Genomic DNA, 27,770 nt, shown 5'->3' with positions numbered 1-27,770 from the left:
AAACAGAAGTAATGACGCTCGAAGAGGCGAGAGGTCAGAACAGTAGGCAACGATTGAAGGGACGGTCGCGGGAGAGAAAGACAGAAAAGATAACAATGGAGCGTTAGCTCTGAGAGTAAAAGTTACTAGCGTTGGCAGGACGGTGAAAAGACCGAAGGTGCAACGCATCCGAACCGCCAGCAATTCCTCCAGTATAAAAAACGGGCAGCCATCTTGAAAAACACTAGACCGCTCACATGAGAATGTAGTGTAACGTGAAGGCACTTTCAATGGAGTCTCCAGGAATGCCATAACTTTCATCGGGGAAGCATGACAAGACCTCACTAAAGTAATGATTTTTTTTTCTTACAGTACATAGTTTTTATGAAGAATCCACACCCCAATTTAATTATACACAATCTCAAGACTTGCAAAGGGAAGCCCTATCTCCAATTCTACATAATCAAATCTTGAACTTGTCTGCAAAATTGCATGAACTAAGTAATGATTTTAAGGAACTTTTACAATATGTAAATTAATGCTATTAACAATGTTCCCTATCACTGTCCTTATTGCACCTGTCCCCCTTGCCCCAAGCAATCATCACCATCAAAGACGCTTTCATCAAACCTCACTCCTTCTTGCCTTGATCATTATAGTACAAAAACTCCTAATTCTCCCATTTATGTTTCCCATTCTGATACCCCATCCCTTTCATAAATAAACAGATTGGTTGTACCATTAATGTGTTGTATATTGTTGTGTGATATGTCTTTATTTTTTAAACCCCAATTATGAGTCCGCGGGCACCACGACTGTCTGGGGTGTCTGCACTCAAATGGAGGTGCCCCCGGACAGGCACAATGTCCGGACATGTCAGTTTTCTCATGATGCACTTTTAATGGACCCTGCGTCTTCCGCCCGATGGGTTTTTGCGGACGGCCGTCAGGGTCATGGATGTCCCCAGACCTCATGTGACTGCACCCATATGTCGTGATGGCTTGTCCATGAATGGTATCCATTCTCTGCAACAGTTTAAAAGTGCATTTTGCACCAATCTAGGGTTTTTCAAGCTGAAACTTTACACTTTACACTTCCATGGGTCCCAGACCCATTCCTGGTTGATCTGGCAACATTGTAGAACTTAACAAGGCCTATTTGTGACTCGGTAGTCCGCGGACAGCACGATTGTCCGCGGACAGTTCCTCAGAAGGGACCCACCCATTAATAATTTATTTGTGCATTTGTAAGCCACTTATACATCAAGTAAATTGTGTTTCAAAGTGCCCTTTGTGTTTCAAAGTGCCCTTAGTTTTCCTCATTCCCAAAATGGTTATTCAGGAGAGAACACCTGCTTTGCAGATCTGTTTTGCAGAACTTATTGGAGAACATCAAGGCATCTGTTATGGCCATCACTCCTTCCCAGCCACCACCACCACTTCTACCACCTCCACCACCACATCAACAACCTGGAGGGCTTGGACAGGGGAACAGGCACAGTGATATGGATGATGAGGATCAAGAGGAAGATTAAGACAAGGTGGAGGAAGTCCTTATCTCTAGTACCTGGACTGATTCCTGGGTGTATTGATTTTTGACCACTGTTGCAAATGTGCCAGAGGTTTGTGCAGACAAGTTTCGATGCACTGGGTGCAAAGTTGGAAAACCGGGTTTGTATTCCTAAGGCGCCACCTACATTCAGTACCACACCAACTCCAACCACGCAGGTGCTGTGAGGAAGTTGGTACCCATCTTCTTCAACTGCTCCTATTACCAGAAAGAATATTCCTTTGGGGCGGAGGATCCCAGCGGCAGCCTCACAGGCCATACAGAATTCTGTTGACCCTTACCTTTCGAGGGTCACAGTGATATATTTGTAATGTGAAGCATGTATCTGTAGGGGGAGCAGTTTCAGAGTGCTTTTGAGGCTGCAGTCAAGGACCATGAGAAACACTGCAACCTACATTGATCTAGGCCCGCCCGACATCTTCCTCTGTCCACCTGCCCCTATGTCTCTGTGGTTCGTGCCCCTTCCCTCCCTTCCCTCACCTCATCCACCTTACCTTGCCTCTACTCGCCCAGAGACTCATTGATACCCTGGCTGTGGTTCTCTCTAGGCTTGACTATTGAAATAGCCACCTCCTTAATCTACTTCCATCCACTCTGTGACCCCTGAAGCTAATCCAGAATAGGGCTGGAAGATTTATCCTTGGCCTCAAGCCCAGGGACCATATCTCTCCTGCCCTACAAAGTCTTCACTGATTCCCAGTCGTAGCACAAATTAAATTGAAATCCCTCTGCATCATCCACAAGGTTGTATGGGGCCGGGGACCATTCTATCTGCAACTCTTGCATACAAAATGTTCCCCTTCTAGACACCTGTGTTTCTCTTGCACCGACTCCCTGTGTGTAATGTGGTTTGCCAAACAGAGGGCAGGTGGTCGATCACTTTCCTCAGCAGGCTCCCTACTTTTTAACAGCCTCCCCCTCCCTCTTCATCTTGAGCAGGACCTCTGTAAGTTCTGAAAAGCCTCGAGACCGTCCTCTTTACCTTTTCCTTCCCTCCTTCTACCCCCTGCTAATCACACAGTTGCTTGATTGCTGTGCAGGACCCTTATGCATCCTCAGGGCCCTGACCTTCCACATCTTATCATCCCAACTGCTGCCTATCCTCTGCACTTGTCTCACTCACCGCCCACCACTGGAGGTTGCACTTAACCTCTTCATAGCACTTCACCTACTGCTCTCCATGAGCACCACAGTACCTTTGCCATACCCCTCTCCCCTCTACAAGGCATAGTAAGTTTTTCTTCCCCTCCCTATTGTCTCTACTTATATTGTTGTATTCATTTTTAACATTGTTGTAATTACATTGTCTATCATCCACTGTCCCCTCACTGTTGACCTCTGGGTGCATTGAAACAGTATTTGCTTCCTGCATTAGCGCTTAACAAGTGAACAATAAATAAATAAATACATCTCCTTAAAAAGGTCATTGGCAAAGTGCCATCCTTTGTCGGACCTCAACACTTCACATACAAACCATGTGGGAGACAATTTGTGGATTAGAAATGTGGCTGCTGATTTGGCATCATTATGGGCACAAGGGCCAGCCGCAAGCCAGTGTGAAAAAGGGCATGCAACTACAATCATATATCTATAAGAGGTGCACCTTTCCAGCATATCAACATAGTCAATATACAAAAGCCGAAAGGGCCCCTCCAGATGTGGCAATGTGACTTTCACGGTTTTGAATGTGTGACTGGCTGTACCTCACTGGCATGTCACATTATTTACAAACCAAGGTTACCAATTCCTGTCAATTTGGTGCAAACCATTCTTTGTTAATCTCAGCAGCAACATGTTCTTGAGATATATGCTGGGTAATGCAACTGATCCAGTGCTGTTTCTAAGGAGCCCCTGGAGCATTAATGATTTCCATGTACTTTTCTCTCTCAACGCCATATGCATGGTTGACAGTGAGCAGCTCCTCCTTTTCCATAACTACTGCTCTTTCTGAGGTGCATCCCACTGTAATTCTATTACTAGGGCAATGGGTAAAGCATTAAATGGCTCAGGGAGTGCTGCCTTTGCAATAATACAATTAAGGGTGTGTGTTCCATTTGAAAGGGCATGTACATTGTTATGTGTAGTAATAAATATACTGCTTAATTTGCTGCAAATTCATCCGTGTCATTGCCTTGGAAAACTGAATTGTTGCAGTGTCTATGGGTGGTATATTTGAATACCACCAGTGCTGCTGGGAGGTGCAGTACATCCACTAACCGGAACAATAACTCTGCAGTTTGTATGGGGGAGCCGTTGCGCCTCTGGAACCCCCCTCATTTTCCATCAGGTCAAACCTCAGTTCACTGTGGATGTGACGTAGGCAGAATATGAGAATATGGCAATAACCTGTCCTTCCAACATGTCTATGGCCATTATAAGGACTCAGCCGCCTGTGCCGAACAGTGCAATGGAAGACTTATCTGAGCCCACAACTTTAACTCTCCTCCGTGATAACAGACCACAACTGCCCACATATGTTGACAACCCATATTCAAATCTATTATCAACGAGTTGTAAACAACAAGCCTTTCTCCTCCTTCTATGGGATCCTCCTGCACTTGTCATCCTCAATGGTGTCCATGTATGAGGCACAGTTGTGCACCTACTCCTCTACCTCCACTGGCTGCACTATCAATGTTGCAGGATTGACAACCAAACACCTCACTACCTCAATTGATGGATTGGACAATATCACCTCGTAGATGCTCTCTGAGTTGTCAGAGTGCACTTTGATTTTACTAGCATTGCAAAAAGCAAATGCTCTTCATAGAACATGACTGCACAGTCCATGCTAATTGCTGATGATTTCTCAAAGGCAAATGTTACTGCGGCGAGTGCTTGTCCACATGCAAAGTGGCCTTGCATTACTGTATCTAGCAGACAACTGCAAAACGCCAGGGCCTTGTGTCCAGTGAGAACAGCCATCATCACCATACCATCATAATGTAAAAATAAATAGAATTTGTTCTTGTAATCCACAGTTGCTAAAACTCTGGCATGTGCTAACGCTTACTTGAGTTCTCCAAATAAGTCAATCATCACAGGTGTCAATATTAAGGGGCCTTTTACTTTCTGTGCTTCTTTTAACCCTTGAAGGAGGGGCTTTGTAAGTATGGAGTAGTCGAAGATCCATGCCCTGAAATTGTTGCAGAGGCCTAATAACTTCTGCATCTGCTTGACAGTGCATGGCTGTGGTGTGCCGTGTATTGCTTCTGCCCTTTCTGGATTCATTCTTCTGCCGTCCACTGAAATTATCTGTTCTAAGTACACTACTTCTATTTGGCAGTACAGTAATTTCTCCTTGTCCACCTTGTATGCATTGTCTGACAGTAATGTCAGGAGTGTCACTGAGTCTTTTCTGCACCAGTCCTCATTTGCACTGCACAGCAGGAGTTCATCCAAATACAGGATGACTGTCCTGAATATTTGCAAGTGGCTTGAGTCCATCTGGATCACTCTGTTGAACACACTAGGTGACTTTCAATACCCTTGTGGTAAACAGATGTTTTGGAACCTAGTCCTGCAATATGTAAATGTAGTGAGATTCTGTAAATCTGGAAGCAATGGGATAGAGAAGAACACATTCTTCAAATCAATAACTGTGAAGTATGTTGCTTATGCTGGGATGTTGCACAATACAGTGGCTGGATTTATTACTACTTGGAACTCAGCTTCCACTATATTTCTCATGGGGCAGAGATCTTGAATACATTTCCAAGCACTGCCTTTCGATTTCTTGACAGGGTAAATGGTTGTGTTGCATAGGGATTCTGAAGTTGTTATGATGCCCTGTCAACCAAAATGAGTGGAGTGTGTCATATATGCCCTTGTCTGCTTATTGTGACAGTGGTAATTGTCTAACCCGGGGCAACAATGCCCCTTCCTTCAATTTTATGCAGATCACCATGCTCCCTTCAATAACCCTATGTCGTGGGGCCCACTGGTCCAAAGGGCCTCTGGCATCTTTTTATAATCATTCTACAAGTGAGCTAATAATGAGCCCACTATCTTCATCCTCTGGGGGTGATCTGTTTCTCTTCTATAGTCACCTGATATGGATTCATATCTGAAATACCATCTCCCCCTCCTCTTCATCCTCTAAGAACAAATATTCATCTTTCAGGTCTTTTAGCCTTAATGTCCGGTCAGTGCATAGGACTGTGTGCCACTCAGTACCCTCTTTGTTTGTCCCGTGTAATATTACTGTGTCCGTCCTTGTGAGTGCTGCTTCTAGATGTATTGCGAGTGTTGTTCGTTGTGCCATTTCTTTGTGTACTGAAGGTCTAAACAAAAACTCTGTGGCCAATGGAAATAACGTGTCTTCTGGATACCCACCCTAGCAGTACTTGTACTCCATAAAGGAATAACCTGAGGTGACATGATTAACCTTGCAGGGTGCTGTGTGCACAAAATGCTTGTGCTTGTATGATTGCTGCAATCCGCTCATACAAGATGCAGGGAATCGAGCATATGATGCCATTCTCTTAGAATGAAATCGTCATATTTAGTTGCTAATATTTTGAAGGGCGTGTCTTTTTAATACAACTGGCCATTCTATTTGCTGTGTGCCTATTGTGAGTGGCAAGTCTTCTGTGATATAAACCGCTACAAGCGCCCCAGAAAATACCTGTGTGTCCATTACTTTATCCGACAAGGGAAAAACACCCTCCTTAATGCAGGATTTGTTTGCTCCTTTGTCGACCAAAAATGGGAAATCCGGGTCTTCTGTTACCAAATGATTGGGCACACATGTGTCCACTGTGGGCTGGCCTATTGGGTGTTTTTGTCTGATCCTAGAAATGGGAATGGGTTACCCCCATGCACTGTCACACCCGTGTAGTGTGGCACTATGTTCTGCGCTAACAAGTGCTGATCCCTGAGTATATATTTGTTCTTGAGCCTGTAAAGCATAGAGTGGTACTGCAACTTGCTGTTGATTCTTTTTCTGTGGTGTGTGGGCAACCACAGGTCCTGCTTGTTAGATGGTCTGTGTGAAAGTTATCTGCATCGGTTGTGGTTATCTCTGCTTACAGTGGTTTCATCTATGGCTGAATGGGTTGCACCTGCGGCTAAATTGGTTCAATATGTGGCTGCATAGGTTTGCAGGGGTTGCACATATGCCTGAAAATCCCTTGGCCCCCCTTGGCCATACTGCTGCTTTTGTCCATGTGGGCATATCTGTACAAAGTATCTCCTCTGCCCACTTTATTCTATGTACTTACTCTATCGGAATTGTCCCTGGACCTAGTATGATAGCAACCTTGTCTGTCTCCTCCCCACTCCCCTTACTGCCCCCCCCTCCAGAACTATTTGAAATATCATCAGGCTTAGTACGATAGTCACTTCCTTTGTTCCTCCCCTCCCTTTCTGCACCCCTCTCCCTTACCTTTTGTTTTCTCCGGCTTTACCATAAATGTCGTCATGCCTAGTATAGTAGTTGCCTTTCTGTTTTCATTTACTTCCCACTCTTCCCCTCCCTTCCTTATCTGAATCTTAGCTCTTGCACTATCTGAAATGTCGTCAGGTTGAGTACGATTGTTGATTTCACATCCTTACTGTTCATGGCCTGTAAGAATGAAATGTTATTTTCCTGTGTTCCCTTCCTTTCCTTGAAGCACTTTGAAACACATTGAGTATAGGCACTATATAAAAAAACTATCATATAATATCATATCACACACAAAACATGCTCTTTTGAATGTGGGTCGCATTCTTCCATATCCATACCCCCTCTCTCTGTGTGACTATCCTCTGCCCTGCTGATAATATCCAGTATGTGGGTGTTATTCTTGTAGCTGATAAAACCTCTGTTGGGGATACCCTCCTTGCTACTGGAAGCAACATCCTTGCTGTGGATATATTCCACCCTCTAGCATGCCCCTTGTGGGAACCTCACCCCACTCCCCTGTTGGGTGAGAGCTGTTTCAAGCTGTCATGGAACAATGCACAGACCATTTCAAAGACATTTTTGCAACAAAAAAAAATGTTGACCAATTTAGCCTCTGCCTGTACTGCATTATCTACGGTGTCTTTCTCTCTTTCTTGTTTCCTTTTACTAAGTGCCTGATATGGGTCTGTGTCTCTGGCCACCGTTTTGCCTCAACCCCAACTACCTTCTCTAAGGATGCTTGCACATCTAGGGGGAGCACCTGAGCAATATCTGATAAAATATTGGTATGTTCATATCCCATGTGTGTCGTTTCTCTAACGTCCACATCTCCTGTATCTCTTGTATTTATTGTGCAGGGTGTTCATCTGATTTCATTTTGCATGCCAGAATTGCCTGCATATCAGATGTTTCCTGAATATTTTCCAAATTTGTGCACAGAAGTTATTGAAGGGTCCACCATTGTGAATGTTACTACTCAATTTAACTCCATCGTATTCTGCATGTTCCTATTTTTTGCTCACCCAAACAAGCTTTGAATAGGCTCTACATATCGCCAATCACTAGGGTAATTCCTGCTGCCTCTTTCTCCAGAGTATATATCCATGTGCCTACCCCCACTGTGAGTGATGGCAAGCTATACATCAGATTATCTCTTCATGTTTTGCCATGATATATACTGTGCACCTTCCCTACCCTTAACAGGGACAACTGTGTCTGTGGCACTGGGGCATCCATGCCATTTGGAGCGCTCGCTACCACAATCCTTCCTGTCCAATTTCTGAGGGTCTGGGTGAAGTCCCTACTGCCCTCCCATTATTTCTCTCTTTCTCTGTTTCTCTCTTTTTCTCTCCTTCTTCTTTCCTCCTCCCTTTACTTTTCTCTGTCCTTGGCCAATTCCACTTCGTCCCATGGCCTCCCTTTCTCACCTGCTGCTCCTCCGTCTTCATCTGCATCTTCAGGGTCCACTTCAGATCCCACAGACACAACCTCCCCTTCCTCCAAGACACGTGATGTCCCCTCCAACCAGTAATCCTCCACCTTTTTTCAGATGTCCCTATCTATCTCATTCTCTGCTTCATTGACCATGGTGTCTAACTGCTGCCAAACACATTTTTCGATGTCAACTAAATAAATATGCTTACTTGCTGCTGTTCTGTAAGTAATGGTGTCCTATCCTCTAACTGTTCCTTCCCTATTGCTATCTTGCCCCTGGTTGCGGAGACCCTCCATGGGTGTGTGTACCCGGCTGTAGCCTTCAGTGTGGGGTACAGCCCATATGGAGGGGTGGTGCGTGTGTGGAACCACAATGCCACTACCTTTGTCCACCTTTCTGATGGGTTCCTCTTTTTCTCTTCATACAGCTTTCATGACCCTAACATATGTGGCCTACTCTTCAGTTTGCAACCTTTATAAGTCACCAATAAATATGCAAACATATTTTCTATTGTATCGCTAGCGAACGTTCCTTCTCCTGGTCATGCTCATAAACACTGCCCTGCTGTGTCCCACACCCACTGAAAATGATATTTAAGTATTGTACTTTAGTATTGGGGCAATTTAGTACATGGGCATTTCCACAATTCCAATCAAACCCATGTCTCCCTCTTTTGTTAACTCTGACTTACTTACCACAGTGGTGAGTACCTCCATTCTGTCATGGTCAGCAATTCAGCTTTCCTCCCAATTTATCAAAAATGCCAATCACAGTTGCTTCACTTGTACAAGTCTCAAAATTATTAACAAAAAGCATTACACAACAACCTTATAAACTCTATCAACACCCCACACCTTACTTTGATTTTCTTCCCACCTGTAGGATTCGTCCAATACACCATATAATCCCAGTTGCCTGCATGAATGCCTGGCACTGCACGTTCATTCAAGGGTACCGTTGGGATGAACGTCCAACGTGCCACCCGTGACAGTTTCATATTCAGAATGTCAGCCCTACACCGGGACCTGGAAGCTGGGAGGCATGGTAACACATGACTCATTGGTGAGTACAAATGCCTGTGCACATGCATGCATTTCACACACAGACAAATACTCAAACCCAACTAATCACAACCATTATCACCTTCCCAGGGGACAGTGCCTACACACTGAGCACCCACATGATGATGCCAATACGGAACCCTACCAAACCACCCCAGGTAAGATACATCGCAGTCCATATAGCAACACGCGGCATAGTGGAGCGCACATTCAGAGTGCTCATGTCACATTTCTGCTCGTTTCACCGCTCTGGTGGGCTACTATATGTGCCCCCAGTAGCGTGCAGGATCATTGTGGCAGCATGCATCCTGCACAACGTTGCAACCCGCGGGCCGTACCAGTGGACATGGTGGTACCCCAACATCCCCAACCACAAGCAAGTGTACACAAGCCTGACACATTCCCGGTGACAATGGATGATGACAAAGAGACAGTCAACTGTCACAACCTTAACACCCTGATAATGTGTCCTTGGAAGTGCTACATTGTGTCCTTCCCTACCCACTTAAACCAACACAAACCTGTGTGACCAAAAGGCACGCATGCAAGCTACAGATTCCTCCCCCATGCAAATTAGCACATCCAAATGCTGGTATGTCACCTAAACCTCCCCCAACCCCATGTAACCCAACCCACACACCATGCCATGGCATGCAATGTGAAAACTACAATAAAAATAACAACACACATGACACAACTGTCACAAAGTGCACCATCGCAAATGGAAACAGGCCACAGACAATCCCCTCAGACACAGACTCTGAAGAAAAGAGTGAGTAAAAACATCCTACCAAAAGTATGTTAATGTATGGCACCAAAGGTCTGAACACCAAAACCTCGAACTTTTGGTGCGATGCATTTCAGGGAATCCCAAAAAAGAAAAGAAAATGCAGGTGCTGCAGGGTTGTCCCTGACAGTACCCCGCTCACTATACCACACAGTACAGTGAGTGGTGGCAGCGGCCTGGAATCCCCTGCAGCTGCCTAACAAAAGAAAAGGAAAAAAATGAGCCAGGGGACTAGTTCACAATCACGAAAGTCAATGTGAACATGTGCAGCAGGGATAAAGCATGCCTCAGAAGGCAAGTAGTGTATGGGTGGGTGGATGTTGGGGTGGGGGTGGGGCGGAGTGTGTTGTGTGTGTTGTGGTGCTGAGTTTGCAGGGCGATACAATTTAATGTTAGCATGGGAAATGCATGAACACACAGTGTAGCAGACATTTACCATGTTAACCACTCAGTAGTGGACACATCTGCAACAGAAACATATTGCTGATCCTGTGACACATCATAAGCAAAGACAACACAGATCTATCAATGTATCAGCATAACACATCATGAACACAGGACCCAACAGTGACAATGTCAGACAGTGAGTAAACACCATAGCAAAAGTGCCTCAATGTGACATTGGCACCACACGTCCCCCTACCATCATGAGAATGACCTCGACAGCTAAAGTGGGCATGGGACCTCATACAGCATGAAGTGCAGCAAAAATGTATACAGTCAAGGTAATACATTAATTTGCAGAATTAAATAATGCACAGTCAACAATATACTCACCAAAATGCTGTCCAACCATGCACTGGAGAAACCATCCTGAATCCCCACTATGGGACTGGCCACAGATATGATGGAAGTCCAATGCCTCTATGTAAGTTACTGTCACACAGTGCCATCCTTATGAGCCCATGGAAAGAGGAAGCAGGAGTGGCATATGCGTCCGGACCCCAAGCCACATACACAAAAACAAGACAAGCCTGTATGGGCCCATCCAGAGCACACAGTGGATGCCATTGGATGCCACATAGCACCACACTGCAACATAAATGCACAATAGACACAAAATAAAAATGGCTATAGTGGACCCAGGGTGTGGGGGGCCACCCAGGAGGGGGGAGGTACAGGTTGCACCTCAAAACCCACATGTGTTGATGTTGAGACAAAGAACAAAATCCTCCATGGGCTCATGGTCTTCACGGCATGACCTGATTGAGAGATAGGTCATCATCACCCCCTGGATGTACATCAGGAGGTGTGCATGGCACAGGTGCCTGATCACGCATAGCCCCAGCAAACCCCTTCATGGCAGCAAGCATGCAGGCCTGGTTAGCCTGGTTCTGAATGAATATGGCACGGAGGTCCCCATGCACCACCTCACATATAACACAGAGTTCTGCAAGGGAGGCCTCACGTGACAGACGGACCTCCTCACGGTTTGCATGAAGTTCAGCCAAGAGGGTGCATTCCAGCTGCACCATCCTCTGGTCTGCCTGTTCATCCTGGGCCATGATGAGAGCACCCAGAGTACTTCTGAGGGAGGAGTAATGTTACCTCAGTGCTTCCCTTTTGGCCTGTGTGTCAGCAGCAATAGCTGAGCACAGAGCCACGAGTTCAGCCCAGCTGGCCCTGTTGGACGCTGCCATGTCCAGCCTGAGTGAGCGGCACGTGGACTGTGTTGCCTACTGCTGGAGCTCCACCTGCCTATCAGGGCGGGAGAACGTAAACAGCCCCACGTTCCATGCCTTGAGCCAACACCTCAATTGTTCTCACCTGTTGCTGTGCAATGGCATACATGGATTGCCCCCGCCCAGTGTTCCCTGGTGGCGTACGGCCACCGTGTTACTGGGCACCATGACAGCGGGGCCGAAGGAGACGTGGACCTTGCTGTGTTGGCAGAGCTTGAGGCTGCAGGACAGCATTCCTCGGTCGATCTGCTGCCACAGGAACAGGAGCATCTGGTGTGGAGTGTGACTCTGCACCCGTATCCACCACAGGCCGACATACCAACACAGACTGGACCCTTGAGGGGTATACTCCCACTGCAGGTATGGGCGGATCAGCCACCGTCTACGGCATGGATTCATGAGCATCCAACTCAACATCAGAGTCAGAGAGATCGTCAGAGCTGTACCCAGAGGCAGGCCTGGACAGGATGGCCTGGAGCACCGAGGGATGTTCGTGGCCTACCACCTCATGACCACCACTGGTGCTGGGATGGTGACCTGGACCCTCCACCGTATCTGGCATCTCCTCCTCCGCTACTTCTGGTGCATCATCACCTGTAAAAAAATAAAATAAACATTAGTACACATGTCAGCAGCACATACCACACACATATACAACACTATATTGAGGGCTAACACATGAGGCAACCATGTCACACACGACACAAACTCTGGCATGCATGCAGTGGCAATGAAATGGAAGGGGCCCCTTTGCAAACATGTATGCATGTCAAATGCAAAGCCCACACATGTACTGCATGTTTCATATCAACTGCATCACACACAACCTTCTGGCAGGCATACATCTTTGCCAAAATGTACAGATATCAACCAAGAGTTGGCAAATATAATAGCCATGGCACAATTTCCAAATAGCCACAGCTGTATGTCAAATAAAAGTCTCCATGACACATTCAAAATACATGTCAACATGCACTACAAGTACATTAATATAAATAAAAGCACACGTGTCACAGGATGAATCAACACAAGTGCCTTGAAATACAGTGAAGGGAGGCAAATGAATACATACATGGCAGGTCACTTTGACAACATACCAGTGAATAGGCATGTTGAAGGGTGAAACATGGCTCAGAAGTGTGTGGGTGCAGTGACGCACATGTGTACGTCCTCAACTATCAACAGAACCCGAAATGTAGTGATGTCAATCTTGTGACATGACAGCACTGTAAGAGTAAGTGCAGTCATCATGGGCAAAGTGTTGGCACTGGGTTGTAGGGATGCACTGCACCCCCCACAGGGAATGGCAGGGAGCCAGTGCATGGCTCTGAATGGCTGACCACAGTACTGTGAAGTAGAAGACAGTGTATGCAGGTGTCATTTGCATCATCTGAGAAAACTGAGACTACAGCAGATGAGAGGGGGCTGAAAGCAGCACACATGAGGAACCATCACAAGTACATCTATGCAGGCAGAAGCCACAACACCAGTTGCCTGGAAGCAGGGTGGCTGTAACAGAGGGAGGCCTGTGCCCGCCACAGACAAGAGCACCATTAACATGTGCATGATGATGAAGTGACCCTGAGTGAGCATGACATTGATGAGCAACTATCATGAGACGGATACAACACTGGAGATGTGGTACAATGTGTAGCCTGCCACTGACCCGTAGGGGCTTGCAGGGAATGCAATGGACCATGAATGATCAGAAATGTGCATTCTGAGCCTGTGCCATCTGCACGGTCCACGTGAGACACCCTGCATCAAGGACAAAGGATGTACCCCACAGCACAGGTATGGCAGGGTTGCACAGGAAAGTGTGCCTGTACACAGGAAAGGGGAACAGCCCATAGCAGTAGTCCAACACAGAAACTGCCAGTACCATGTAGACAGTGAACTGCAGGGTGGTGGAGAGGCAAGGATGCATGCCCGTGAGGAAGAGCAGCTTGCAGGGTGACCTCACATAGCCGTCAGTCATGTGACGGCATAAACTGAGTCTTGGGTGGAACTACAGCACAGGCTATATGCAAACATGTCAGTGAGCTTGAACATGGACAGCAGAGGCTGCCAAGTGACTTGCAAGTAGGTAGGGTGCAGGTGTGGTGATGAGGACTGCCCCTGTGTACAGCACATTCCCCGCATGCTGACTGCATGACGACAATCAATATCAGCAAAGCATTGCATGTGTCACACTTGTCACTCATCAATACATAGCCTGAACTGGCATTCAATCACAACACATCACACAAGCAAAACACACATGGGCTATGCACACACGCATAAACACTCACCGGATGTTGTGACATAATCTGGCATCCCTCCCACTCCCTGGATCTGTCCCTGATCGATGAAGTCTGCAGTGATTCCCTTGTGCGGAATGAGATCATCCTCCTCTGGTGCTGGCCCACCGCTAGTCACTAGAGTCAGGGAGTAATTAGAGGCTAGCTTTTGTTTTGCACAGCATCGGAGGCAATGCATCAATAATGGAGTTACCGCCATATTAATGGCTCATTAACACATCGACCAACTATGATTTTGGTGGAGGGGTGGAGGAAAAACCTCCAAGAAAAAGCTGGAGGTAATTCTGCCACCTTACCACCATATTGTGGCCATAATGTGCTGCTCTCCCAGGCCATCCCTCCCAATTATGCTGTCTTCAGATCAGATCGACTAGGCGCAATAGGAGGATGGGTAGCCCTCATAGCTAAATCCTTACTTCAAATCAGGACCTGCCCCCTAACCTCCAGCCCAGGCTTTGAAATGTTGCTCTTGAAGCTGACCACTGATCATTAAACAACATTTAACCTGCTACTGCTCTATAGGCAACCCAACTGACCCAGTGTCATGATGCCTACCTCCAAGGAGCCAGGTCCCACCCAGCAACCCCAGAGGCAGGCATCATTTCCCCCAGGGAAGTGCCAGCGGGCCCAAGCTGGGGCCTTTTGGACACAGTCCTGGCGCCTTAGGCGCCAGGCTCATGTTGGACCCCTGTCCTGGCGCCTTAGGCGCCAGGCTCATAAAGCTAGACATGTGTTCAAGTGTTTTAAGGTGCACTTACCTGATGCAGACCATGCTGCTACATCCAGGACCTCTTGAAGCCTGAATGGAACTACTTTACCTGTGGACCTACTTTCCCCTGGGTGTGGTCGGGGAAGGATACATACCTGATCAGTGGAAGGATAGATACCTGGAACTTCTTCCAAAGCTATTTAAACCACGCCAGATAAGCAACTCACGCTTCGCGTTGTTCTGCTCCTCGCAGCTGGACGCTCACCGTGTCAGCTCCTGCATATGGACTTCAGCCACGCCTGTCAGCATCCTGGGTCACCTGCTAAGAGAGAATTGGAGAGAAAGAAGACCTTACCTGCTAAAGCTGCATCACAGAGACTTCACACCGACGATCCTGAAAGGGAAGACATCATTTTAAAAGCATTTCGCTTCGATCGCTGCATCGCTGCATTTCACTCACCTTTCCTGGGCACCTCCATCTTCAGCAGCGATCATCCGGATCCACAGCCACTTCCCAGAGCCTAGAGAGAAAAAGACAAGAACACAAGGTGAGAGAAGGAAGGGAATAGGAAAAGCTCAGTTTCCTTCTAAGACTTACCTGTTGGGTCATTCCCATTTCATTTCGGGTCCTGCTGCTTCCTGGCATTCCGGACCCCGGCCCCTATGGGGAAAAAAGACAAAGACTATGAATGAGCGAATGCAAAGACATTACCCGAACGCTCATCCAGAACTTACCTGTCATTTACTGGAACTGCACGTTTCACTTCGGGTCGGCGCCATATCTCCGGCATTCCGAACCCCGGCCCCTAAGGGGAAAAAAGACATAATCGATTAGCGCTTGCTGTAATAAGACAATGAACATTATTATAAGGCTTGAACTTTTGAACTTGCTACAGAACTCTTACAGCGCCTTACCTGAATAGTCAAGCTTATTTGAACTTCCATCAAACCTCAATCCAGTGAAGTAACTGGGTTTCAACGCGCCCCTGCATCAGAAGCAGGTTGGAGAACTCATCCTTCCAGACCCTAAGGTGAGACTTCACGGGGAATCGAGGAAGGGTATCGTGGAGGGCTGGAAGGGAGTGGGAGGCTTGAGCATTATTCCGTCAGTAGGTAATACTCCCTTTTCACGCACAGGGGAATATTCCTGCGAGCCTGTGAGTCCATCTTCAGAGTCCTGCGCTTCACCATAGAAGAAGCATCAGCACTTGAAGACAGACCTGCGCCTCCGTGGGAATCAGGTGAGCGTGACAGAACGCGAAGCCTACCCATAATTTCCCACCCGGGCGCTATGGAGACTTCCAAAACAGATCAGCTGGCCCAGCTTTTGGGGGAATTACGGGCAGAAGTGCACTCAGCCCGCCAGGAGACTAACGCTCTCAAAAGAGACCTGATCCTATCTAAGGAAAGAACAGATGACCTGGCCAAAAGGTTATTGCAGGCCTGGGCAGGGCACACTCCTTTACCTAATTCCGGAGATACTTCCACATCAATGGGTTTGAATAACCAGGTACAAATCAATCTACCTGGACACATGCCTTTGACCCCGCCTGAACGTTTTGCGGGGGATCCCAAGAAATATGCTGTCTTTATGAACCAATGTCGTTTACACTTTCTATGCAGACCCGGGGCCTTCCCTAACGACCAGACCAAGGTAGCCTTTACACTATCTTACCTCAGTGGCAGTGCTGCCGATTGGTCTATTCCATTGGTAAATCAGGATGATCCCATTCTCCAGAATTTTCAGGGTTTCCAGGCCAGCATGGAAAGATTGTTTGCTCGACACTCTCAAGGACAGGCCCTTGATAACGAACTGCTATCCTTACGACAAGGTAATCAGGATCTTCTGTCCTACGTTGCCACCTTTAATGAACTGGTTGTGGAAACTGGATGGTCAGAAAACAAAAGGATCACATTGTTTCATCGAGGCCTGCGCGGAGAGCTTAAGGATGTTCTAGCTCAGATAGTAGATCCACCCCAGGTCTGCGCAGACTACATAGACTTGGTGGTTCAACTTGATCACAGACTTCAAAATAGAAAAGCAGATCGGTTCAAGTACGAAACCCGAGTACCGATCAAAACCCACGCTAACTCCAAGAGTACCGACGTATCCGAACCTATGTAAATCGGCGGTGTTAAAGGACCATTAACACAGAAGGAACGAGAGAGAAGGCGGCAAATGCAACTTTGCCTGTATTGCGGGACTTCCCGTCACTTTCTTCGAAATTGTCCGATTAAACCACCGAAGAAGGTGGTTGGAGCCACTGATAACGATTTATTGACACCTGATTCGGGAAACGACCTAGCCTGACAAGCGTAGGGGTCCGCTTGCCGAGCTTGAAAACAAACTCTTTGACCTCGCATTTTGTCATGCCAATGGTGCTAGTGGACCCAAAACAGCCTCAGCTGTTGCATGCTATAAAAGCATACATCGACAGTGGAGCTATTGGAAATTACATAGACCGTGAATTGGCTTCCAGGATTAAGCTCCCTCTCCGCCCGAAAGTAACCCAAGATGTCATTACTACAGTAGATGGAACCGAAGTTGCCTCAGGGCCTGTAACGCATTCCACTGTTGAAATGACACTGGTGGGTCAGGATGGACATCGGGAAGCAAACGTGTTTGATGTGATCAAGGCCCCACAATTTCAAGTAATTCTTGGAATTCCTTGGTTAGAAACACATAATCCCAGAATCGACTGGCGAGCAAAGAAGATAAGTTTTCCTGATTGTGAACCAACTTGTTACCCAAGAAATCCAGTTATGGGTCTAGCCTTAGCAACTTCCACCCCTGTACAGCTACCGTCTGAATACCAAGAATTCCAAGACGTTTTTCAGAAGGAACAAGCTAACACGTTACCTCCCCATCGGTCTTACGATTGCCAAATCGATCTGGTACCCAATGCTCAACTACCTTGTAGTAGGATTTATGCTCTTACGGAACCTGAGAACCTACATTTGCGTCAGTATTTAGATCGGTACTTAGCCAATGGTTTTATTCGCCCGTCCAAGTCTCCTGTCTCCTCAGCTCTGTTCTTCGTGCCGAAAAAAGAGGGCGACCTTAGAATATGTATAGACTATCGCGCCCTAAATCAAATAACGATTAAGAATCGTTATCCTCTGCCCCTGATCCATGAGCTTATCGACCAGGTGAAAGACGCTTGTGTGTACACCAAGTTAGATCTCCAAGGAGCTTATCACCTAGTGCGTATAAAAGAAGGCGACGAGTGGAAGACTGCATTCCGCACCCAATTTGGGCTCTTTGAATATCAGGTGATGCCCTTCGGTTTGTGCAATGCACCTGCCGCCTTTCAGTACTTTATGAATGATGTTCTTCGGGAACTTATCGACGTCTGTGTCATTGTTTATATCGACGACATCCTGGTGTACTCCTCTTCAGAATCCGATCACAGAAAACATGTTAGGGGAGTTCTTGAGAAATTGCGCCAGCACAGACTATTTGCAAAGCTCGAAAAATGCGTTTTTCATACCACAGAAGTGGAGTTTCTCGGATTTATCCTGACACCTCAAGGAGTCCGAATGGACTTGCGAAAGGTGGACGCCATCCTCAAATGGCCATCTCCTAGCTCGGTGAAGGGAGTTCAGAGCATGCTCGGCTTTTCCAATTTCTATCGAAGATTCATCCCGGAATTTTCCCGAACAGTCCAACCCATCACAGCTCTCCTAAAGAAAAACAAACGCTTTGAATGGACTCTTGAGGCCGAACAAGCCTTTCAGGACCTGAAAACCAAATTCACCTCTGCACCTATATTGAAGCACCCGCACCCAGATCTCCCTTACATTGTGGAAACCGACGCATCCAGTTCGGCCATGGGAGCTGTCCTGTCGCAAAGAGACACAGAAACTAACCAACTACACCCTGTGGCCTTTTGGTCCAGGAAATTTTCTCCTCCTGAAATCAACTACGCAATTACCGACAAAGAGTTACTGGCTATTAAATCTGCTTTCAAGGCTTGGCGTCACTACCTTCTCGGGGCAAGACACACCATCACCGTAATTACGGACCACAGAAATTTACAGTATTTTAAGACGGCCAAGGCTCAATCTTCACGACAACTCTGATGGGCTCTATTCTTTGCGGAATTTGATTTTGTAATTACCTATCGCCCTGGCTGCAAGAATGGTAAAGTGGACACCTTATCCTGGATTGGCATGGAAGAACCCAATTCGAGTTTAGAACCTGTGCCAATCATACCAGAACAAAGAATCTTAGGCCTAACTTCATTGCAAACTATTGAGGACATCCAAACGCAAGTAAAACAACTTCTAGACTCTTCAGCCTTACTGGAATGGAGTCAAAAGGGTCCTCATTACACCGTTAAGGATGACTTACCCTACTTCCAGGAGCGGTTGTTTCTGCCTAGTAAAGAATTGCAAGAACTTGTTATTGCCCATCATCATGAATCATTAATGGAAGGACATACTTGTATCGCTAAAACGGAGGAAAAAATCAAACGCCACTTCTGGTGGCCTTCTTGGAGAAAAGACATAAAGTCTTTTGTTTTGTCTTGTGGAATTTGCGCCCAAAACAAGGGTCAAAACAAAAGGCCAGCCGGCCTACCTCAACCCTTGGATATTCCACCGGCACCATGGCACACCTTGTCAATGGACTTTATAACTGACCTGCCTCCTTGTGCTGGTTACAACACTATCCTTGTAATTGTGGATCTTTTCTCCAAAATGGCCCACTTTATCCCTTTAAAAGGTTTGCCTTCAGCTTCCACCTTGGCCAAGGAATTTCTGGAGAATATAGTTCGCATACATGGTTTCCCTTCCATATTAGTCTTGGATCGTGGAAGTCAATTTATCTCCCATTTTTGGAAGAAGTGTTGCCAACTAGCACAAATAGATGTGCGGCTATCCACCAGCCACCACCCCCAGACCGACAGACAAACCGAGAGAACCAATCAGACTCTCGAGCAATATCTTCGGTGCATGTTACACCAATCCGAGTTAAATTGGAAAGACATCCTTTGGATCGCAGAATATGCATACAACAATTCAGTGCATTCTGGAACTGGACAAACTCCTTTTTATACTTTGTATGGTCACCATCCTCGGACCTCTCATCTAGATCCACCTCTGACCCTGGAAATGCCTGCAGTAAATCATCTGCATTCCACAATAACCCAAGCCTTCAAAGAAGCTGCAACTCATTTACAGCAAGCCAAGAAAAAGTATAAAGAAAATGCTGATTTGCACCGAAGTAAAACTCCTCCTTACCAAGTAGAAGATCAGGTATGGCTAGCAAAGAAACATTTACCCCTCAAGGGCCCGCAAACTTTCAATCCCAGATTCATAGGACCTTATCCCATCAAGGCTATAATCAATCCCGTGGCCTTTAAACTGGATTTACCGTCTAACATGCGTATTCATCCAGTGTTTCATGCATCACTTTTGAAGCCAGTACAACCTGGGACCCGACTCTCCAAGCCTCCAGACCCAGTTCAAATTGAAGGGGAATTAGAATTCGAAGTTAAAGACATTTTAGACTCCAAGGTGTTAAAGTCCAAACTCTTCTATCTTGTTGACTGGAAGGGATATGGACCTCAGGAGAGATCGTGGGAGCCTAGTAACCATGTTCACGCACCTCGATTAATACAAAGGTTCCACCGGAGATTTCTGAACAAGCCAAAACCCCCGGAGGGAACAACCTTGGGAGGGGCCTTGAGGGGGGGTACTGTCATGATGCCTACCTCCAAGGAGCTAGGTCCGACCCAGCAACCCCAGAGGCAGCCATCATTTCCCCCAGGGAAGTGCCAGCGGGCCCAAGCTGGGGCCCTTTGGACACAGTCCTGGCGCCTTAGGCGCCAGGCTCATAAAGCTAGACATGTGTTCAAGTGTTTTACGGTGCACTTACCTGAAGCAGACCATGCTGCTACATCCAGGCCCTCTTGAGGCCTGAATGGAACTACTTTACCTGTGGACCTACTTTCCCCTGGGTGTGGTCGGGGAAGGATACATACCTGATCGGTGGAAGGATACATACCTGCAACTTCTTCCAAAGCTATTTAAACCACGCCCAATCAGCAACTCACGCTTCGCGTTGTTCTGCTCCTCGCAGCTGGACGCTCACCGTGTCAGCTCCTGCATCTGGACTTCAGCCACGCCTGTCAGCATCCTGGGTCACCTGCTAAGAGAGAATTGGAGAGAAAGAAGACCTTACCTGCTAAAGCTGCATCACAGAGCCTTCACACCGACGATCCTGAAAGGGAAGACATCATTTTAAAAGCATTTCGCTTCGATCGCTGCAGCGCTGCATTTCACTCACCTTTCCTGGGCACCTCCATCTTCAGCAGCGATCATCCGGATCCGCAGCCACTTCCCAGAGCCTAGAGAGAAAAAGTCAAGAAGACAAGGTGAGAGAAGGAAGGGAATAGGAAAAGCTCAGTTTCCTTCTAAGACTTACCTGTTGGGTCATTCCCATTTCATTTCGGGTCCTGCCGCTTCCTGGCATTCCGGACCCCGGCCCCTATGGGGAAAAAAGACAAAGACATTGAATGAGCGAATGCAAAGACATTACCCGAACGCTCATCCAGAACTTACCTGTCATTTACTGGGACTGCACGTTTCACTTCGGGTCGGCGCCATATCTCCGGCATTCCGAACCCCGGCCCCTAAGGGGAAAAAAGACATAAGCGATTAGCGCTTGCTGCAATAAGACAATGAACATTATTATAAGGCTTGAACTTTTGAACTTGCTACAGAACTCTTACAGCGCCTTACCTGAATAGTCAAGCTTATTTGAACTCCCATAAAACCTCAATCCAGTGAAGTAACTGGGTTTCAATGCGCCCCTGCATCAGAAGCAGGATGGAGAACTCATCCTTCCAGCCCTAAGGTGAGACTTCACGGGGAATCGAGGAAGGGTATCGTGGAGGGCTGGAAGGGAGTGGGAGGTTGAGCATTATTCCGTCAGTAGGTAATACTCCCTTTTCACGCACAGGGGAATATTCCTGCGAGCCAGTGAGTCCATCTTCAGAGTCCTGCGCTTCACCATAGAAGAAGCATCAGCACTCGAAGCCAGATCTGCGCCTCCGTGGGAATCAGGTGAGCGTGACACCCAGCCTCCCAGACCTTGACATCCCACTCCTTATCTCGCATTTCATGAAACCAGCCACTATATTATCTAGAAGACCTTAATCTTAGCTAAATTGAGGCCACTGACTCCAAATCTTCGAAACATTCTACCACTATTAGTGACATGAACTTCATCCAACTCCTTGACTGGATACTCTCAGCCAACCCAAACATCAGCATAGCTTCCATTGACCCAGTACCTTGGTCAGACCATCACCTCATCAGTGTTAATCTCTCCCTACCTAAGTTCCACAAAACCCCTGTAGTGCCACTGAGTCCTATACAAGTCTGCAGCACGTGTAACCTGAAACATGAGGATCTGAAGCCATCTCTAGTTTCTTTGCGCAGCACCAATGCCAAATCTCTTACATATTCTGCAAATGACCTTGCCACCAAATACCATACCTGCCTGCTCCGGGCCCTTGATCTACATGTATTGATCAAATCCAAAATCCCCAAACCGTACAGACCTGTAACACCTGATTCTCTCAAGAACTTGTCCACCTATGCAGGGAAAGAGGATCCCTTGAACACTTATGCAAACAACACCTCTCTCCCAAGAACTTCATGGCACTTGCCATAGCTGCCTGCACCTATAGGAAAGTTGTTTTCAACTGCAAGTCAAGTAGCTACAATGATAGAATTGCTAATGCCAGCTCCAACAGTAGAGAACTATTTGCGATTCTGAGAGAGCTGGAAACTCCCATCCCCCCATTCATTGGAACATGTTCAGCCAAAGACTGGTGCACCACATTACAGGATGCGCTCAACCACAAAATCAAGTCTTTACTCACCAAGATCAGTGCCAAAAATTCCCTGCTCCCTAGCAAATCGCCTGTGCCTGACTCTGTTGTCCCCCCAGCAGGTTTGCCACCCCTAATTCCCCCCTTTTGCATTTAGCCTAGTTGAACAAGATCAATTAGCTGCCAGTATTAGAGTGCTTAAACCCTTGAAATGTAAAGGTGACTCCTGCCTAGCCCAAATAGTGATGCTCTGTCTTCCAACTCTTACCCCATCATCACCGAGTTTCCCAATGCAGTATTTTCGACCAGCTTGGAGCCCTCCAACATCAAAGCTGTCTGGGTGAGACTACTAATAAAATAATTGTCCCTTGACCCCTCCACACGTACCAACTACCGCCCATAACCACCATCCTGTTCCTACTTAAAATTGTGGACCATCTAGTCTATGCCCAAGTCCAGCAGTTCCTGGAGCAAAACCACTTGGTTGGCAAAAGGCAATCTGGCATCTGCCCTCTATGCACAGTACAGAAATGGCTCTTCTGGAGCAAATAATACAAATGCATACAAGCCATGACTTGGGAAAACTAGCTATCCTCCTTCTTCTAGATCTCTCTGTAGTTTTGACTGAGTCGACCACAATATCCTATGCCACCACCTCAATCACCAATTCCACTTCTCTCTGGAAGCCACCTTGTGGATCAAATCCTTTCTTAGTGGCCCCACCACAGGAGTATTCATAGGGGATTCAGCATCTGATCTCATCCCCGTCCTACTTGACATACTGCAAGGGTCGTGTCTCTCTCCTACTCTGTACAATACTCATACCAAACCACTTTTTGATCTTCCTGATCCACGGAGATCATTTACACACATTTTGTGGATGATACACAAATACTCATCCCGCTCACAGGGATTACAACTTTGACACTATCAATATCATGACAGTCTACAGCACATTTCAGAACTGGATGGCCACTCATAATTTCTGCCTAAATAATGAAAAAACAGAGCTTCTCATCATTGGCTCTCCTTTCCGGCTCAGAAACCTAGATGCATCCTACTCCTCCTTTTGTATTGATGGCTCCGCCATCCCCACCCTGAAACATATAAAAACACTGTGGGGACACCTTGAAGCAGGTTTGACCAGGCATGTTAATCCCCTAGCTTCATCCACTGCTTACACATCAAGACTTATCTTTCTAAGTAGAAAGTTCCTCTTACTGAGTAACTGCCTCACACTCACACATGCATTTATCCTTGCCAAACTTCACTATTGCAATGTGCTACTTATGGGCACTTTGCCAACTTGTCCAAGCCCCAACTACTCCAAAATAAAGCTCTCCCCTCTGGCCTTGGGCTCAAGCACTCTATCCGCATCTCAGCTACTAGACGCAAATCCCATTGGCTCCCCATCAAACCCTGGGATGATTTAAAAACTCTGTCCATCGCTGAATGCTGCATCCATAATCAGGCCCCCTGATTCTTCACCCAAACAACTTCTTCACCCAAATTGTCCCAGCACGAGAGACAGATCCAGCACTAATATGTCACTGTTCACTCTCCTATTCATGAGCAAAAGGACAGGTGTGTCAGCTTCTGGGTCATGGGACCCTCTCTTTGGAATTTGCTACCTGGCCTCAACAGAAATGAAAAACAGGATATCTCTCTCCACCTCCTTCATGTCTCAACTAACTCTTTACTGCTAAAATCTTTCTCCGTTTCACCTACCAGACTCCTTCAAACAACCTCCTAGCTCTAGTGTACTTAACAGATTGAGACCCTGTCCTTCTTCTTTCAACAACCGTATTAAAAAGCAGCAGGTGTCTAAGCGACTACACATATTAAAATATATTTAAAGCAGTAATTCCCTGCATTTATTTAGAATTACCAGCAGCTATAGGCAGCACATAAAAAGACAATGTGCCTCAATACGAGCATGGCAGTGTGGAAAATATCAGTGAAAATAACATGGATGTAATTTCATTACCACCACATTACTTCTGCAATCCTGTACCACCACACTAAGAGTTTGGTGCTGAGGTGGAGGATTCACCTCAGCAAAAAGCTTTGAGGTGAATCTGCCACCTTACTGCCAAAAATCAGCACAACTGGTGGAATTCCCTCCAGGGAAATTACTGCTGGCAATAATTTGCCTGAAATACTCATGGAGTCCTACGGACTACAGTAAATGGGGACTATCAACTCCTACCAACACTTGAAATCTGGCAGTAATTCCGCCAGACCAAGTGGTTAACAGTAAATCCGTTTGGTGTTTTTTGGCAGATTTACTTTTCATTTAGCCCTGTAATATGCATACACGTAATCAGGCCGATTCATGGAATTAATGTGCGTGGAAAATCGCAGCGCAAGCATGAAAATTGCATCGCAAGAGTGAAAACCGCAGCGCAAGCGTGCCAAAGCCGCGCACATCGATTCATGGAAGTCCGTGCGCGTGTAAATCCTGGGATGTGCGCTAAAATCCTGGGTGGCGCACGCGGGTGCACACGTCATCAAACAGCGTACGCTACGTGCAGAGCGAAAGTGCACATAGCGCAGCGCACACAACAAAACTGGGCGGAACACGGGGCGGAACACGCGGAATGGGGAACAACGTGTGAAAATGTGGGCGTTACAGGGGAAGTACAGGAGGTAAATGCTTGTAACGCCACATGCACGCCTACAACACGTATTCATGGAATCGAACAGGGGAAACGCGTGCACCAAAAAAGACATGCTAATCCGGAAACATGTACGCCAGCAGGAAGCAGGCGTACGTGGCTTTGCGCAGCATAAAAGTGCGCGCAAACAACAAACAAGTTCAGACGCTACGATGAATATACCATTCCTCGCAGCAGTGGTCGTGGGACATCGCAGGAGGAGGAAGAGGATAGCCAGGCCCCGAATTTTTACACCCAAGACCAGCCTTTTTGGGATGCCTGATGACCAGGTGTATGGGAGGTACATCTTTCCACCACACATAATACTCGACCTGGTGAGTGAGTGGGAGGATGACCTCACATCACCCACCCTGTGCTCCCAAGCACTGAGCCCCTTGGAAAAGGTGCTCAATGTACTGCACTTCTTGGCCACTGGTTCTTTTCAGCGGACAAGTGCCATAGTGGGGGGGGATGTCATAGGCCACGCAGTCACGCTGCCTACACCAGGTGTTGGCCATCATGACTGCACGCTCCGGAGTCCGCAGGCACATATACATACCCAGAACACCTACAGAAAGGCAGGCTGCCATCAGGACTTTTACGGGATGGCACACTTCCCCAACGTGCTTGGTGCCATTGATTGCACCCATGTGGCTCTACGTCAACCCAGGGCAACTGAGCACACATATAGAAACCGCAAGCACCTGCATTCCATCAACGTGCAGGTAGTATGTGATGCCAAGGGAATCATCACCTCAGTATATGCAAACTATCCAGGGTCCACCCATGATAGTTTTATTTTCAGAATGTCACCCCTAAACCGGGACCTAGAAGCTGGGCGGCATGGAGATACATGGCTGCTTGGTGAGTATAAATGCCTTTGCACATGCATGCATGTCAGATACTGAGTCATGTCACAACCCCACTAATGATACCCATCATCACCTCCCCAGGGGACAGTGCCTACCCTCTGAGCACCCACATGATGATGCCAATTCGGAACCTCACCACACCACCTGAGGTAAGATACAACACAGCCCATATTGCAACCCAGGGCATAGTGGAGTGCACATTTGGAGTGCTAAAGTCATGCTTTTGCTCCCTTGACCGCTCTGGTGGGCAGCTGCTATATGCGCCCCCAGTAATGTGCAGGAACATAGTGGCAGCATGTGTCCTGCACAACGTTGCAACCCGCCGGGGCTTGGCGGTGGACATGGTGGAGCCCCCACATCCACAACCACATGCACGGCTGCTGCGCATGGGAGGTGAAAGGGCACGTGGTGAGGCAGCACGTACACAGCTGGTGGCTAATTACTTCACCTAAAATCCTACCCCTGTGGGGTACATGTACCCCGCTCGCCCAAGACCTATCGCGTGTGAAACTCCCCATGCAACCCACAGAATACACGTACCCCACTCGCCCAAGGCCAATGGCGTGTTAAACAACCTGCGCACCCCCGAAACACACGTACCCCGCTTGCACAGGGCCAATCGCATGTAAAACTTCCCGCGCACCCCAGAAATACACGTACCCCGCTCACAAACTTCCCGCGCACCCCTGACATACATGTACCCCGCTCGCACAGGGCCAATCGCATGTAAAACTTCCCACGCACCCCCAAAATACACATACCCCACTCGCAAACTTCCCATGCACCACAGAAATACACGTACCCTGCTCGCACAGGGCCAATCGCGTGTAACACTTCCCACGCAGCTGGGTACGTGTATTCGGAGGGGTGCGCAGGGATTTTTACAGACATTTTTTCGTGGTTGGGGGGCTGTATGCTGGTCCACTGGCCTGTGCGCCATGTATGGGATTTGTGCGCTGGTCATGGTGCACGGGGAGGGGTTGGGGGTGTAACTGGCGCAGCTGCAGGGTCTCTGTGCCACTCTGCGCCATGGCTGGTTATGGATGTTAGCAGATTGTACTACATCAACGACCTACCAAAAGATGTCATCAGGTATGTGTTTAGCTCAGGGAAATGGCTGACAAGTATTGCTGATGTGTTTTTACATCTAATGCAGGATCAATGTTCTAAAATGTGGATATGATCCGCTCTCATGGTTTGACCTATGTACCTAAGGCCACAGGAGCACTCAATATAGTAGATGACATATCTGTTCTCGCAAATTGGTCATTTCCCTGATCTCCCAGTAAGAGTCACCCACTGCAAACTAGTTCATTTTCTAGTCAATTTTCACACTGAGGATGATCCACAGGGAAAATGGCCTGTCTGTGATCTTAGGGTCACAATCTGGTGTTAGATTATTGTCTTCACAGTTGCACATGCACAATGTAGTCCGATACATTGTTTGCTCTTTTCATAGCAAACATAGGGTTTTGTTGGTCTGGCA

This window comes from Ambystoma mexicanum, chromosome 3p (genome assembly GCF_040938575.1).
Source record: "Ambystoma mexicanum isolate Mex_15411 chromosome 3p, UKY_AmexF1_1, whole genome shotgun sequence".
Taxonomy (NCBI): Eukaryota; Metazoa; Chordata; class Amphibia; order Caudata; family Ambystomatidae; genus Ambystoma; species Ambystoma mexicanum.
The sequence above is the reverse complement of the archived record's forward strand: the minus strand, read 5'-3'. Positions refer to the sequence as shown.